A 10,477-nucleotide genomic window follows, 5' to 3' on the forward strand; every position below is an offset into this window, starting at 1 on the left:
TGAAATGCTTGTAATGAAAAGGTAGCTGTATGAAAAATCATGCTGAAATGCTTGTAACAAAAGGTAACTGTATCAAAAATCATGCTGAAATGCTTGCAATGAAAGGTAGCTGTATGAAAAATCATGCTGAAATGCTTGTAACGAAAAGGTAGCTGTATGAAAAATCATGCTGAAATGCTTGTAACGAAAAGATAGCTGTATGAAAAATCATGCTGAAATACTTGCAATGAAAGGTAGCTGTATGAAAAATCATGCTGAAATGCTTGTAACGAAAAGGTAGCTGTATGAAAAATCATGCTGAAATGCTTGTAACGAAAAGATAGCTTATCAAAAACCATGCTGAAATGCTTGTAACGAAAAGGTAGCTGCATGAAAAATCATGCTGAAATGCTTGTAACGAAAAGATAGCGTATCAAAAACCATGCTGAAATGCTTGTAACGAAAAGGTAGCTGTATGAAAAATCATGCTGAAATGCTTGTAATGAAAAGGTAGCTTATCAAAAACCATGCTGAAATACTTTTAACAGAATAAAACAGCGGACTAATAGGAAGGAAGATTTATTTCTGAACACAAGACAAATCAGCATGAATGCTAAATTTTAATAATAATAATAATAGCAGACCAACTAATTCTTCTTCCTGTTCACATACATATTATTGGATCATAGTAATATATTTATTTGCATTGTAATAACTACATAAGCATCCATGGAGTCGACAATACTATTGATCACTCCAATTGAGTTCAACTTGGTGTGGAAAAGCAGAGTGGTAAAATCTTGTCTGAAAGAATATTTGACCTTGTACCAGGCATATTATCGAGTACCAATATCGTAGAATAGTAGACTTATTTTCCTACAGGCGGTAAACCCTGTGTGAGTACCAGTATCACAGAATTGTTGGCATATTTTCCCCCAGAAGATGACATAATGACATGTAAAGTATAAATGGTATCCCGTCGTTAGCGCACAGTTTAAAAGCAAGCAGACAAAAGCGCACAGTACACGTGGTCATTGCTCTTTGACGGATATCTGCTATGGTCTTCTTCACTTCGTTGCTGTCCGGATCTGGAGCATGTTTATGCTCAGAAAGCACAGAGCTTGTGTCCACTGCAATCACCACAATTCACCCTTTACAGTCACATTTACACTATCTCGACGATGCACTGCCAATGGCATTTACTCAGTCTTTTCTATATCGATATCCATCAGTTATCACTGTATATGCTCTTTCTCCTTCTGCGACTCAGTCTTTTCCATGGTCAGATATGATTTTTAAAGTTTTACAAAACGAATTTGGTATTTAAAGTTTTCTAGGCTTATACTGCGTAAATACACACTTTGATGTCTGCTCAATGAAAACAGTGATTCAGACCAGTACTTTATTTCTACTCAATATTAAGAGTGTACACACTTTGATGTCTGCTCACTGGAAACAGTGATTCAAACCAGTACTTTATTTCTACTCAATATTAAGAGTGTACACACTTTGATGTCTGCTCACTGGAAACAATGATTCAAACTATTACTTTATTTCTACTCAATATTAAGAGTGTACACACCTTGATGTCTGCTCACTGGAAACATTGATTCAAACCAGTACTTTATTTCTACTTAATATTAAGAGTGTACACACTTTGATGTCTGCTCACTGGAAACAGTGATTCAAACCAGTACTTTATTTCTACTCAATATTAAGAGTGTACACACCTTGATGTCTGCTCACTGGAAACAGTGATTCAAACCAGTACTTTATTTCTACTCAATATTAAGAGTGTACACACTTTGATGTCTGCTCACTGGAAACAGTGATTCAAACCAGTAATTTTTTTCTACTCAATATTAAGAGTGTACACACTTTGATGTCTGCTCACTGGAAACAATGATTCAAACTATTACTTTATTTCTACTCAATATTAAGAGTGTACACACCTTGATGTCTGCTCACTGGAAACATTGATTCAAACCAGTACTTTATTTCTACTTAATATTAAGAGTGTACACACTTTGATGTCTGCTCACTGGAAACAGTGATTCAAACCAGTACTTTATTTCTACTCAATATTAAGAGTGTACACACTTTGATGTCTGCTCACTGGAAACAGTGATTCAAACCAGTAATTTTTTTCTACTCAATATTAAGAGTGTACACACCTTGATGTCTGCTCACTGGAAACAGTGATTCAAACCAGTACTTTATTTCTACTCAATATTAAGAGTGTACACACTTTGATGTCTGCTCACTGGAAACAATGATTCAAACTATTACTTTATTTCTACTCAATATTAAGAGTGTACACACCTTGATGTCTGCTCACTGGAAACATTGATTCAAACCAGTACTTTATTTCTACTTAATATTAAGAGTGTACACACCTTGATGTCTGCTCACTGGAAACAGTGATTCAGACCAGTACTTTATTTCTACTTAATATTAAGAGTGTACACACTTTGATGTCTGCTCACTGGAAACAATGATTCAAACCAGTACTTTATTTCTACTCAATATTAAGAGTGTACACACCTTGATGTCTGCTCAGTGGAAACAGTGATTCAGACCAGTACTTTATTTCTACTTAATATTAAGAGTGTACACACTTTGATGTCTGCTCACTGGAAACAGTGATTCAAACCAGTACTTTATTTCTACTCAATATTAAGAGTGTACACACCTTGATGTCTGCTCACTGGAAACAGTGATTCAAACCAGTACTTTATTTCTACTCAATATTAAGAGTGTTCACACTTTGATGTCTGCTCCCTGGAAACAGTGATTCAAACCAGTACTTTATTTCTACTCAATATTAAGAGTGTACACACTTTGATGTCTGCTCCCTGGAAACAGTGATTCAAACCAGTACTTTATTTCTACTCAATATTAAGAGTGTACACACTTTGATGTCTGCTCACTGGAAACAGTGATTCAGTCTGCTCACTGGAAACAGTGATTTAAACTATTACTTTATTTCTACTCAATATTAAGAGTGTACACACTTTGATGTCTGCTCACTGGAAACAATGATTAAAACTATTAGTTTATTTCAGGAGTGGGCAAACTACGGCCCGCGGGCCACATGCGGCCCGCCAAGGGTTTTCATGCTGCCTAGGAACAAGTCATCATTCGCACTGACTCTGTTTATGTTACTGTTTATCAAATAAATGTGCTTCTTTTGAAGTTTAAGTTTTCAATTATTAAGAACATATTAACAACTGAAAATTAATTAGATGTTATTTAGAAAAACCTTTTGTTTTTGCTATTTCAAACATTAATTATTTTACATAATGAACTATGCTGCCCGCAACAAGGTGTAAATTTGTGTATGTGGCACTTGCACTGGAAAGTTTGCCCACCTCTGGTTTATTTCATTCGAAATGAGACATTTATCAATCAAAGTCATAATAAGTTTACAGGCTTATAGTTTATGCTGCGTGCTTTTGATGGCATGCATTTGACGGGCATATTTCACTGCACGCTTTTGTCAGCGCACTCTTGACCTGCACGCTTACGATGGGGTGCCGATATATAAAGATGACCTGGAGGAGTTATGTGTCCTACATGAAGGCTATGTAAATAAAGGACACATTATGCTTGCGGGTGATTTCTATGCTCAATTACACTGTACATATAGCTAGTAAGAGATGGTTTATAAGTAAATGTCGAAAGCTGTTGTTTGTTGCTTCAAGTTGTGTATCCTTTATAAACTGAAAGGCTTCACAAGGAAAACAATTAAATTATATATTTGTTACAGCTGAAACAATGATCACATTTTACTATATTACTAGTATTAGCTAACAGAGTTGTTGATTATGACAATTGTTAAAAAGAATAGATGCTGTGTTCGTCCACATAAATTCATGTGTAGAAAATAAATTAAAAGTATAATGGAAGAGGAATATTTTTATCACTTGGGTCATGGAGGATAGGCTCCTACACAGCCAGGCAAGATTTTATTCTGAATATGAATGTCATATAAAAAAAATCCTTGCAAGTAAACGCAATCCAAAAAAAAACAACCCAGTTAGACAAAAATGTTAAAGAGAGTTCAATATCTGCTAGACATTAATTTCTGTTTGGTTATCCAAAGGAAAGCCGAGAGGAATACTTCATTGGTCATTTTATTAGTATATAATGGCAAACAATATATTCAGCTCTTTTCAGCAAATGAAACGCATATTTATGTAGACACGTATAGAAAGCTGGATGATGCCATGGAATATGACCAGAAATTATTTTTGGAAACTTTCCAAATTTTTATGTCCAGAAATGTAACATAACAGTAGAGTATTTGTCAACTGATGAAAGTTTCTAAAGGATTTGATGAATATTTTTGGGTAATTGTTAACTTTTAAATGGAAGCAGGATGAACAATAAAAATTGCAAGTTTAATTGGTTCTGATATCTCATAGAGAAGTAAATGGCGACTGTGATCAAGGTCACAGTGTGTACAGTGATCTTGCAAATATGCTGCAGCAGGAAAATAAGTCATTAGAAGACATTTCCACCTTTGGATACTCCAAGGTGATGAAACGTCCCATTGAGATGGAAATTAAAATGAACATCTAATTTTTGCCAGGAATTTTGGTATTTAACAACATTTGGATCCATTCAGTATAAATTTTAAATGGAAATGCATAAAGAAAGAATGGTTATTGTTAAAGGCTTTTAAATATCACTTTTACCACATTGTTGGCTTTACTGTGCCAAAAACGAAGGTTGGCCAGGAAGCCAACGTGAGCTGTCCAAGGTGGGTATTGAATCTGCAACTGTTGGATTGTGAGTCAGATGCTCTACCGATTCCCACCAGCTTTAATGCATATTGTCTATGACTGTGACCACAAGATCCAAAATAGCAACAGTGCATGTTAAAGAATGAATTGTTTAAAATTTTAGATGCTTCAGTCCAGGTGTGAAAAAAGTCCATTATGAAGTTGTAGGAAATGTAAAGGAGATGAAAAGTGACAGTGATGTTGACCCTAGGGTTCATGTGACAAACATACAGTATCATTGTTTGCTTCAGAATGATTCCTCCAAAATATGAACAAAATTCATGAGTGAATGAAACATTTTAACCAAAAACATTGTAAAAAATTTATATGACTGTGCTGTTGACCCCATGGTCAAATGGGCAGATGTCCTTGTCACCAAATTGTCTTGGCTTCTTAATAAAATATTTTTATATCAATTTGCAAAACTTCCTTTGGTTGATATTAACCTCAAGGTCAAAGTACAAGCGTACATGCCACCAAATGAATTATGATGGCTTCATAATGAGTTCAAGTATGACAAAAATCTTTGAAAGGTTTTAAGAAATATTAACTAAATTAAAAAAAATAACCAAATCCTTAACACATATTTTATATGACTTATCACTGACCCCAGTGTCAGAGTTTCAAGCATGCATGTCACTGAATTGTCTTTGCTTCATGGTTTATACAGAATGTGAGAACATCCATCAAGGTCTTAAGAAATAACAAATTAAAAAATTTGAACCACAACCTTACTGTAAATATTTCACTGACCTTGACCCCAATGTCAAAGTGACGTGTATATGTCACCAATTTAATTGTCTTAGCTTCATGATGACTCATCCTAAGTATGAAGTAAATCTTTTAATAACAGTAATACAAAATCTGCCACTATTGCCTTGCTTACCTTTCTGGGATGGAATTACCCTAATTTGCCATATTGCATGTTATTTTTCGTACCCTTTAATTTTTTGTTTACCGTCAAGCCATAAAAATAATAACTAATTAATTCTATCATATTTTTTCGAAAACAAAATTATTATTTTTGGTCATCCTATTATTTTTCGTACATAAAACGATCTACTGTGAAGATTTACTTTTGCCAAAGTAATACAAATAAGTATGGCCCTTTAAATTGTACAGCTAAGAACGAGATAAAATCATTGTTTTAGTTGCATTTTTATTTATCTATTATTTTTATTTGATTTTGTTAAAATTGAAGACAGGATCCCATTTTAAACTAATTCAAAAACATACCAAAGTTCAGTTTAGGTACATCAAATGACCAAGATATTGTTTTGCTTTTCAAGTTATGAGTGGTGACTAACCTTGGGCATGTTCTTAACTGAGGCATGGAACAGTGAAATGGGAGATTCACACAATTTAACAATCATCATTTATAATCATGCATTGATAATTTCTTTTATTATTGTATTTCACTAGGACATATTTTTATGTTTTTATTTGCATCACATTTCAACGGCATCAGAAAAAATGCTGATGTATCACATAGATGTAAAACGACCAATTTATTCTCTGCCAAGTATATTTGGTATAATCTCATCTGAGAAATATAAATATTTGTTTCCTCAATGAAACACAAACCCAAATTATGTTATCTTCGCGTAAATGTGTATCTGAGGCATCTAATATAATGAAAATGAAAAAATAAAAAAATAAAGAAATATTCACCAATTATAAGTGTGTAGAAAGCCTTTTGCTCAGCTTACTCGGAAAAGGCAACTGTGTTGTTAACTGAGAATCATCATATTGCCATTCTTCGTCTTTGTATTGGCGAGAAAATATGATTGATGTATTTGTTCTGTTGTTGTTATTACAATATATACTGCGTTTCATTAACAGGTGGACAACATCGTTAATGAGCGCTCTTGATTACATCAGTCGGTGTAACAAAGAAATGCGCGCATTTGAAAATGAGTTCAGAAGCCACTTGAGTTTATTTTTCCAGTGAAAATAATATCTCAGTACAGGAAGATGCAAAGACCACAGACCATTGGGCAATTAATCTTATTGTCTCAATATAGTAATGCAGTTGTTGTTGTTGTTGTGGGGTTTAACGCCATTTTTCAGCACACGATAGACTATGCATGGTGGCCAGTATTAATGGTGGAGGAAGAATCCAGAAAACCCCGGGAAAAACCACTGACCCACAAGAAGCTACTGGCAAGCTTTCTCACATACCCACATTGGCCGAATCCTAGACTCGAACCTACGCAGACAGAGGTGAGATGGCAGTGATCTGTAACGGAGAGTGCTTTAGACCACTCGGCCATTTGGGGGCCCCTAGTAATGCAGTAAAAACTATATATAAAAAAACAGCATATATGTATAGTTAATATCTTCAAAAATCTTGGCCTGTTCATGCTTGGGCATGTCTTCATTATTAAGTTTCTTCAAACACCTTCCAAAGGGAGAGATTTGTATCCCACCACCACCTAAATGCACTGAACCACCAAACAAAAGGCACAAAATTGGGCCTGGACGGCCCGGAAATGACAACGGTGAAGCCCATCACCTGTCTGTTACACCAGTTACTGAGATCGCCAATGTAAAAGATGATGCTGAACTGCATAAATCAAATATTGATACAGCAGATAATGCCATCATACCAAAAGATACTATTGAAAAGGTGCCCATTGTTGCTGAAAAATTTCCTGAGCCTGCAGTAGACAGCTTCACTTAACTTTAGGGTATTATCTACTTTCACTTAACTTTAGGGCATCATCTACTTTCACTTAACTTTTGTGTATCATCTGCTTTCACTTAACTTTAGGATATCATCTACTTTCACTTAACTTTTGGGTATCATCTACTTTCACTTAACTTTAGGGTATCATCTACTTTCACTTAACTTTAGGGTATCTTCTACTTTCACTTAACTTTAGGGTATTATCTACTTTCACTTAACTTTTAGGTATTTACTTTCACTTAATTTTTGGTATCATCTACTTTCACTTAACTTTAGGGTATTATCTACATTCACTTAACTTTAAGGTATTATCTACTTTCCCTTAACTTTTGAGTATTATCTACTTTCACTTTCGGATATTATTTACTTTCACTTAACTTTATGGTATCTACTTTCACTTAACTTTAGGGTATCATCTACTTTCACTTAACTTTAGGGTATCATCTACTTTCACTTAACTTTATGGTATCATCTACTGTCACTTAACTTTAGGGTATTATCTACTTTCACTTAACTTTTGGGTATCATCTAATTTCACTTAACTTTAGGGTATTATCTACTTTCACTTAACTTTTAGGTATTATCTACTTTCACTTAACTTTTAGGTATTATCTACTTTCACTTAACTTTTGGAATTGTCTACTTTCACTTTTGGGTATTATCTACTTTCACTTAACTTTATGGTATCATCTACTTTCACTTAACCTTTGGGTATCATCTACTTTCACTTCACTTTTGGGTATTATCTACTTTCACTTAACTTTTGGGTATCATCTAATTTCACTTAACTTTAGGGTATTATCTACTTTCACTTAACTTTTAGGTATTATCTACTTTCACTTAACTTTTAGGTATTATCTACTTTCACTTAACTTTTGGAATTGTCTACTTTCACTTTTGGGTATTATCTACTTTCACTTAACTTTATGGTATCATCTACTTTCACTTAACTTTTGGGTATCATCTACTTTCACTTCACTTTTGGGTATTATCTACTTTCACTTTCGGGTATTACCTACTTTCACTTAACTTTATGGTATCATCTACTTTCACTTAACTTTAGGGTATCATCTACTTTCACTTAACGTTAGGGTATCATCTACTTTCACTTAGCTTTTGGGTATTATCTACTTTCACTTTTGGGTATCATCTACTTTCAATTTTGGGTATTATGTACTTTCACTTAACTTTAGGGTATCATCTACTTTCACAAAACAGATTTTTGTGACCTGTAATGTTCTATGTAATTTAGTGACTAATATTATCTGATGAATCTTTAAGACACTCCTGGAAGGTCTGTCACCATTCGTCTTCATTAGTAGTACATTTTTTAAGTCACAGTATCCTTTATATTGTGTATTGTGGGTTTCACATCATTATTTTCAATATTGTGTTAATGGCAGTCACACACCATGCATTATCATCATCAGTATTGTTTACAATTTAAAATGGCAGGGTGAAACACATTTGAATTAGGTCAGAGGTTTCAAGGGTGACACAGAAGCTGGGCAAGACTTGTACTATATTAACTGACTTTTCCAACATCGGAGTAAGTATGTTGTAGTTATACATAGAAAGCTAAATTAAGAGAATCGTTCACTAATTTATTTGCTACCTCATTGCACATTTGTTTTGGATCATTGACAACACTAGTTCTACTTGTATGCATATTTACAAAAATGAGTTCAATTTCAGCGATTTGTCATAAACGGAAAAATCCAATAGGTACGGTAGTAGTGAATAGGGTCAATAGCGGGTCTAGGGGTCTATAATGTTAAAATAGGGTATATGTGATATGGGGTCTATGTAAATTTAACATGGGAGCACAGGATATGGAATATAGGGTCAAGGGGAATTTAACATGGGGAATGGGCCTGTTGAGGGTCAAGGGAAATTTAACATGGATGGGACTGTAGAGTGTCAAGGGAAATGGAACATGGTGGGACTGTATAGCGTCAAGGGAAATTGAACATTTAAAAACAAAAAACAGAAGAAGAAATTTAGGCATGAAAGTGAATGTCTTTTCGAGGCATTGGAGTGGCCCTGAAAAGGGCCTTTGGTTTTATGTTAACATACCATACTGTTAACACAGAGGGCACCGCTTAGGTCTCCTTCATGTCCTTAAACTCTGTCTTACTTCTGGACCGTAGATCATCACTCTCTTTAAACAGCCTTGTCTTTCTGCGTATATTCTTTTCCACACACAGGTATCTGTCCTGTCAGTGGCGTCGCTAGGGGGGTGCGGTGCAGACCACACCGGCTGACACCATCTCAGAGGGGTGACACCAAAATGAAAAATTGCAAATTTTACAGAGCACACACTGCTCGGTCTAGTGGGATTTCATAAGCAGATAACCAATCATAGTTAAATACATGACTAGCAGGCACAGCAGTGGCGTCGCTAGGGGGATGCGAGGGGTGCGAACTGCACCATGTGACACCATCAGAGGGGGTGACACCAAAATGACATTACTAAGGATTCTGTATGGTCTATTACGGAAGGAGGACCATGGGGGTGACACCATGAGCTACCGCACTGGGTGACACCAACCCGAGTGACGCCACTGCGTCCTCTTGACAAAGACCCACGAGGATCAGACGTACATGGGTAAGTCAGTTCTAAACAGCATTGGAGAGACGAGAGTTGATGATTCTACGTCGGTCCACATCTTGGTGACGAGAACAGGTGAAGGAATGCAGTGAACTGCGATTATTTATAGGGAGAGGGAGGATTGAAACTGATTGAGTTCATTGACCAATCCAAACATGGATTACAAAATTCAGTCATCATTCGTCCGATCAGAAAAGAGCAGTCAGTGATGTCACATTCCCTATATAGAGGCACTAGCGTTTGTGCGCAGTCAATCCATGCGAAACAGTTAGCATAAACATGGAGGAAACTCAGAAGACAATGAATTGGGGTGCACCGACAGTGGAGACTACCCAAGTGAACCCATACTTACTTCCAGAAGAGGTGAATTGGGATTTTGTGGATTTTCTTTCGCAAGAATTTGTTCCCGAA

Source organism: Sinohyriopsis cumingii, chromosome 17, assembly GCF_028554795.1.
Source record: "Sinohyriopsis cumingii isolate HCF-2022 chromosome 17, ASM2855479v2, whole genome shotgun sequence".
Classification (NCBI taxonomy): domain Eukaryota; kingdom Metazoa; phylum Mollusca; class Bivalvia; order Unionida; family Unionidae; genus Sinohyriopsis; species Sinohyriopsis cumingii.